Genomic DNA, 7,304 nt, shown 5'->3' with positions numbered 1-7,304 from the left:
CAATAAGTTCATCCTCTTGTGTGCAGTATGTGAAAGGCAGAGGGACCCTCTTTACATCCTCCTGCTGAAACCGGAACTTCCTGAGGGGAACTTTCCTTGAGAATCTCACGAACCTGTTGGTATTTTAGGAGGGGTTAACATAGAGTGGTGTTAGCTTTAATAACTGCAAAGCCATCATGAGCTTCTCTCTTTGTTGGAATTGGAAATAGGCTGGATTTAACAACGGCAATAATCTTATGACCAGAAGAAGTGACATTTCATATCCGTTTTGCTGGGTGCTAGTGAATATTACTGTTTGTTTTCACAGGATGTGAAAGAGCTGCTGTAGGAGGAATGCTCCATCAGTGCTAACCAAACAGAAGTCAGATAGCAGATTGACTGCCACTGGTGAGTTCCATCCCACATCCAAGGAAGACACGATTCTAATCTTATACAAATGTTTCCAGAGAACTAATGAAGAGGGAACCCTTTCCATGTGATTTTATGAGGCCATCATAATCTTGATGCCAAAACCTGACAAGGACACTTTTCAATTTTAGTATATGTGCTGCTGAAGCGAGCACGACAAGGACACTTTGAGGAAGGAAGATTATAGGCTGGCCAATCTCACCCCTAAATATAAATACAAAAATCTTAAACATAGCATTAGCACACTATGTCATTGGTCTCAATTATTTGTTGCCCCATCCTATGGGAGAATTATACTTCTAATTCTCTATGGGCATCAGGCGTGGTCAAAGGACTTGCTTAAGCCAATAAAATGTGAGCAAAAGTGACCCACGCCCTTTTCAAGCAGAAGCTTTAGGAGCCATTGTGTGGTTCTACCATTGATCCTTCTGTGATACGAGTAGGGTGTCCAAGATAAGGACTGCTCTACCCTTTTGGGTTCCAGAATGAAGAAAATGTGAATACCGCAGCCAAAATTTAACCTGAGCATGAAACAAACCCTGTTGCTCCAAACCACTAAGATCTGCGCATTGTTTGTTACTGCAGAAATGGCGAAAGTGTAAGAGGATCAGCTGCTTAGCCTGGCGGTCATTGGTCTGGTTGATGGTGTCATTGATGGGCCATTTGCTGCTTCTGGGTAATATAAACAAAAGAACTATGCACAGGTATAAATAGCAGTCTAAAAAGGCTGGCAAATCTTTGTTCACATATGCGCAGTCTCAGATGACACAAGCAAAGACAGGGAAAAGGAAGTAGTGATCGATATTGACGTGACAAAGTAGGAAATCAAATTATGACATTAATGGACACTCCAGGCCATAAGGATTTCACCCCAGATATAATTAGAGGAGCTGTCCAGGCTGAGGTAGCTGAGATGTGGATACTGGCAGGAAAGGAGTTTGAAAATGGATCATGACCTCCCGATTCATTCCTTAAAGAAACACAGATCCATCTACCCCAAAGAATCTGTTCAAGCTTGCACTCAGCAAAGGGCTCAACTCATCTTTAGTAATGAGACTCCTACCCCTAATGGATTTCCTGTGCTGTTATACTGTTAAGCTGTAAGTGCAGCTGTCATTATTTAAAGATTGAGTAATGTCTTTAAAAAAAATACTGATGATGCCACAAAGGAAAAAGAAAACTGATTTGTTAACTAATAGCCAGATGCTACAGATATAGACTCTATGTTTTTTGTTTTGTTTTTAATTAGGGTAAAACATAACATAAAATTTACCATCTTCATTTATTTATTATTATTTTTTTTGTGGTACGCGGGCTTCTCCCTGTTGTGGCCTCTCCTGTTGAGGAGCACAGACTCTGGACGCGCAGGCTCAGCGGGCATGGTCCATGGGCCCAGCCACTCCGCGACATGTGGGATCCCCCCGCACCGGGGCACGAACCCACGTCCCCTGCATCAGCAGGCGGACTCTCAACCACTGCGCCACCAGGGAAGCCCCATCTTCGTTATTTTTAAGTGTACAGTTCAGTAGTGTTAAGTATATTCACATTGTTGTGCAACCAGAACTTTTTCATCTTGCAAAACTGAAACTCTATACTCATAAAACAACAACTCCCCGTTTCTTCTTCCCATCCAGCCCCTGGCAACCAGCATTCTACTTTCTGTCTCTATGGATTTGACTACTATGGGTGCCTCATAGAAGTGAAATCATGCACTCTTTGTCTATTTGTGACTAGTTTATTTCACTAGAATTATGTCTTCAAGTTTCACCCATGTTACAGCACATGTCAGACTTTCCTTCCTTTTAAAATTTAGTTTAATATTTTCCCCTTTATTGAGATATAATGGACATATAGCACTGAATAGGTTTAAGGTGTACAGCATAATGACTTGACATACATATACTGTGAAATGATTACCACAATAAGTTAACATCCACTACCTCATATAGTTACCAAAAAAATTTTTTTCCTTGTGATGAGAACTTTTAGGATCTAGTTTCTTAGCAACTTTCAAATATGCCATACAATAGCATTAACTATAGTCACCATGTTGTACATTACATGCGCAGTACTCATTTAACTTATAACTGGAATTTGTACCTTTTGACCACCTTCATTCAATTCTCCCACCCTTTTCCTTCCTTTCTAAGGCTGAACAATAGTCCACGCTATGTATATACCACATTTTATTTATCCCTTCACAGACTCAAAACTTTTGAGATATACAAAGTCTTTCAAAAGCTAGAGAGATACAGGCTGTTTCAGTGTCTGTGTAACAGCTGCTGGGTGTGGTTGCTGGATATCAGAATGAGAGGTCAGGATTTCTGCCAATTCACCTAAATGCCCAGAAGGTTTAATCTCTGTTTTCAAAAATTCTGTTTACTTAAGCTAAAGAAACAATGTGCACTTGAGATTTTTTTTTAATTAGAGAGGAAAAAAGCTATGAGAATTACTAGAAATTATTAATAACTATTCTTTTAGAAAATTAAAAAGTGCTAACAGATAAAGGAGAGGTAAGATTGCCCTTTCTGCTCAAAAATTGGATTTTCCTATGAAATTTTAGTAAGTGGGATTAAGTTGTTGAGATTTATGGAAACTCTGCCAAATATGTATTAAAAGACATTGCATCAAGGTGAAATAAGCTCTATTTCCAACCAAACTGTAAATGGTTCCAGTTTTCTCTTTTGATTTGCAATTTTACTACATACTTTTAAAGGAAACAACTAAAGTGGATTTAATTGTTAAGGCAGTGGAACATTGACCTGTACCCTTTTGTTCAGGTAACTGTAGGAGAAGACTGGCTGGAGGTTTCAGAAAAGAGATTTTGGTGTTGAATGTAAGAGAGTTCCTCTTCTAACATGTACATTAAAAAAAATTAATCTGAAATTTGTGGAAGTTGTTCCAGTAGTAACCAAGATTTAGAATTTCAGATGTGCAAATTCAACTAATAAAATACCTTTAGTTTGAACATTCAAAATATCAATCAACTTGATTCACCACATTCACAAATCATAAGAGAAAAATCATACGACTGTTTCAATAGACATAGAAAAAGCATTTGATAACATTTAATATCTATTCCCCAAAACTCCTAACAAACTAAGAATAGAATGACATTTCCTTAGTCTGATAAAAGCTGTTTACAAAAACCCTGGAGCAAGCAACAAAGCTTTCCTTTTGAGATTGGAACAAGACACGAATGCCTGCAATCATCGCTTCTATTCAATGTTGTCCTTGAGGTCAAAGCCTGTGATGTATGAAAAGGAAAAAAATTAAAATATAAAGGACTGGAAAGGAAGAAACAAAACTGGCATTATTTGCCGATCCTATGATTATATGTATTTAAAAACCTTAAGTAATGTAAAGATAAGTAATTAAAACTTAGCACAGTTGCTAGATATAAAACCAACACTAAAAAATCAGTTGTAGGGCTTCCCTGGTGGCGCAGTGGTTGAGAGTCCGCCTGCCGATGCAGGGGACACGGGTTCATGCCCTGGTCCAGGAAGATCCCACATGCCGCGGAGCGGCTGGGCCCGTGAGCCATGGCCGCTGAGCCTGTGTGTCCGGAGCCTGTGCTCTGCAACGGGAGAGGCCACAACAGTGAGAGGCCTGCGTACAGCAAAAAAAAAAAAAAAACACAAAAAAACCCAAAATCAATTGTATTTCTATATACATTCCTGTAAGAAAGCAAAAATTGAAATTTAAAAAAAAATTCACAATGGCATAAAAAAAAATGAAGTCCTAGAAACAAGTCTACCAAAATATGTGCAAGACCTCTTCAGGGAAAATGATAAAACTTTAATGAGAGACATTATAGAAGATCTAAATAGATGGAAAGATATGTTTATGTATTGGAAGAGTAACATATTTAGTTTCTTCAGATAGATTTATAGATTCAATGCAATACCAAAGAAAATGCCAGCATGACAATAATGTCATAAAATATTTGTGGGAATGTAAATGGTTAAGAATTACCAATTACCGGAGCAGTGAAGAAGAGAGGCGAAAGTGACCCCTGGACTGACCAAAGCTGGTGCACCACTGCATCCCTGTGTCCAGAGCCTATGTCCCGTCTCAACCAGGCCCAAGAGAAAGTCTAAAGCGGATGCTAGAGATAAAGCCAAGGTGAAGGACAAACCACAGAGAAGATCTGCAAGGTTATCTGCTAAACCTGTTCCTCCAAAGCCAGAGTCCAAGCCTAAAAAGGCCCCTGCAAAGAAGAGAGAGAAGGTACCCAAAGGGGAAAAAGGGAAAGCTGATATTGGTAAGGATGGGAATAACCCTGCAGAAAATGGAGATCCCAAAACAGACCAGGCACAGAAAGCTGAAGGTGCTGGAGATACCAAGTAAAGTGAGTGCATTTTTGATAACTGTGTACTTCTGGTGAGTGTACACTTTGAAATACTATTTTTGAAAATCAAGTTTTATAAAAATGCAAAAAAGAATTACCAATTACCTCCTGAAAAAAACCGAGACAGTAGGACTCACACTACTAGGGAGTAGTATTTATTACAAACTATCATAATTAAAATAGTGTGGTATTACCAATGTTCATAGCAGCATTATTTACAATTGCCAAGATATGGAAGCAATCTAAGTCTCCATCAGTAGATGAATGGATAAAGATGTGGTATATATACAATGGAATACTACTCAGCCATAAAAAAGAAAGAAATTTTTTCCATTTGCAGCAACATGAATGGACTTGGAGGGCATTATGCTAAGTGAAATAAGTCAGACAGAGAAAGACAAATACTGTATGATATCACTTAATGCAGAATCTAAAAATACAGCAAAAATATAACAAAAAAGAGGCAGACTCACAGATGTAGAGGACAAACTGGTGATTGCCAATGGGGAGACAGGGAGGGGCAATATAGTGGTGGCGGAGTGGGAGGTACAAATTATTGGGTGTAAGATAGGCTACAAGAATGTATTGTACAACACAGGGAATATAGCCAAAATTTTGTAATAACTGTAAATGGGGTGTAACCTTTCAAAATTGTCTAAAAAATAAGAAGCAATTTTTAAAAAGATAGTGTGGTATTAGTGTAGAAACTGGCCAGTGGAAAAGTATGGGTTTGGACAAAGGAAGCCCGTACCTACCTGTTATCCAAGAGGACTATCCAGCCCTGGGTACCTCCTCATATAGACCACTACCTTCCATGGAAATGTTATTCTTTAAAGTCTGGAGCCAAAGTCTCCTTCAAGAAGTATGGCAAGGGCTGGAATAAATGGCCGTAATGAGAGCAGGAAGACTGCCTCAGGCTACAAGCATCTGGGGACATTCTTCTACGAGATTTTGTAACTTAGTTTATTCAAGGAGCACATTCAAATAGAGTCAATATAGAGCCTCCACCATCCATGACTGTACCTCATAAGAATATACCTTCTTCTGATACTTCTCAGTTCATACTGGGAAAAACTACTCACATCTGTACCTGGAGGAGAGAACAATTTCTCAGTTAAATTTGGTCTGACCCTCTCTTAGCTCGATCAATTCAATGACAATGGTTATAAAAACATGTTGAAATGGACTTTTTCCTGTTATTCTAGAAGGTCCATTAGGACCAAAGCTGAGAACAAGGCAGCATCAGGTGTTCTGATAATTAAGGGCTGGCCACCCCTTTGAGGACTTAAGAGATAACCCACTAGCTCTGCTACCCCTAACCACCATTCCAAAACCCCCTCTCAAAGAAAGCCGAAAAAAAAGGAGGAGAGAGAGAGGGAATGAGGGGGGTTATCAGACATATGAGTCTTTGGCCTAGGGAGAAGAGCTACGGCTTTTCTTTTCCCTTCATGCTGGGGAGGAGGAGATTTCATGTCCCTCCCCAAGAAAGGATGGTCCAAGAGAATCACTTGTAGGTATATTGGAGGTAATCACACAAGGAGACTGGCATCTCATGCCCATGCTGGACATGAAATGGACTTGGTCTACCTTCTGTGTCTGGTTGAGCAGGAAGAAAGGAAACAGGATAGAGATGGCAGGGTAGCAAGAGAGTACTACCACGGAGCAGCTGTACTCCTATGATTTGGAGTTTCCTATAGGCCAGTGGCTACCGGCTGAGTTTACACTACACTGCCAGTTCCCTACTCAAGAGTACTGGGTGAGGAGACCCCACCAACTGGAGGCTATGGAGTGTACTACTCCCATCCTGACTTCATAAGAATCATCATCTCCAACCTGATGCCACACATTTTATGATTCCATCCTATTCCAATTTCCACTCCCATTCTACCTCCACTCGTATCCCCATCTCTATACCCCTCTCCTCTCCATTCCCCCATCCCTACAGATCCATCTTCCCATCTTCATTTTCATTCCCATCCTTCTCCTCCTCTATCCCCCTCTCTATCCTCAGATTCTACCCCATCTCCATCCCTATCTGGTCTCCATTCCACCCACATCTCCATCTTCATTTTTATCTTCAGTTTCATCCATCTTTATCACCAGCTCCTGCTTCTTCCAAGGTTCGTTCCTATCCCGTTCCAATACTCATCCTTGGTGAATCCCAGTCTTCATTGCTATCTCCATCCTATCTCCAATGCACCGCGTCCCTTTTCTTAGATATTTCCTTTCTATCCTCACTTCATCCAAGGTGAAAATTGAGAAAGATTCATGAAGAAGTCTAAAAGTTTGGAGGAGTGTTGAGGACTATGAACGTTGATGATCCCTCCATACAAAATTTCCTCCCCAGATTCCAAGTGAGAAACTTCAAAAGAAATCACTCACGTTAGATTTCAGATAGAACTTCTCCACTGTTCATGGTGCGTGTAGAGCAGGGCAGGGATTGGGATAGGAAGTTGGAGGGAGTAGAAGGGAGGTAAGGCAGCCTGAGAGAGATACAAAGACAAAGACACAAAGAGAGAAGCTAGGATAAGTCAGAGACCAGAAG

At 40.1% G+C, this 7,304-nt stretch overlaps 1 pseudogene; it reads left to right on the top strand.

The window, feature by feature from the left end:
* Positions 1–995: 995 nt before the first annotated feature.
* On the top strand, positions 996–4,758 carry LOC112409985 (non-histone chromosomal protein HMG-17 pseudogene; annotated as a pseudogene).
* The last annotated feature ends 2,546 nt before the right edge of the window (positions 4,759–7,304 follow it).

The sequence above is a fragment of the Neophocaena asiaeorientalis genome, unplaced genomic scaffold (assembly GCF_003031525.2).
Source record: "Neophocaena asiaeorientalis asiaeorientalis breed wild unplaced genomic scaffold, Neophocaena_asiaeorientalis_V1.1 scaffold761, whole genome shotgun sequence".
Classification (NCBI taxonomy): domain Eukaryota; kingdom Metazoa; phylum Chordata; class Mammalia; order Artiodactyla; family Phocoenidae; genus Neophocaena; species Neophocaena asiaeorientalis.
Note: the sequence above shows the minus strand (reverse complement) of the source record. Positions and strands in the feature narration are given on the sequence as shown.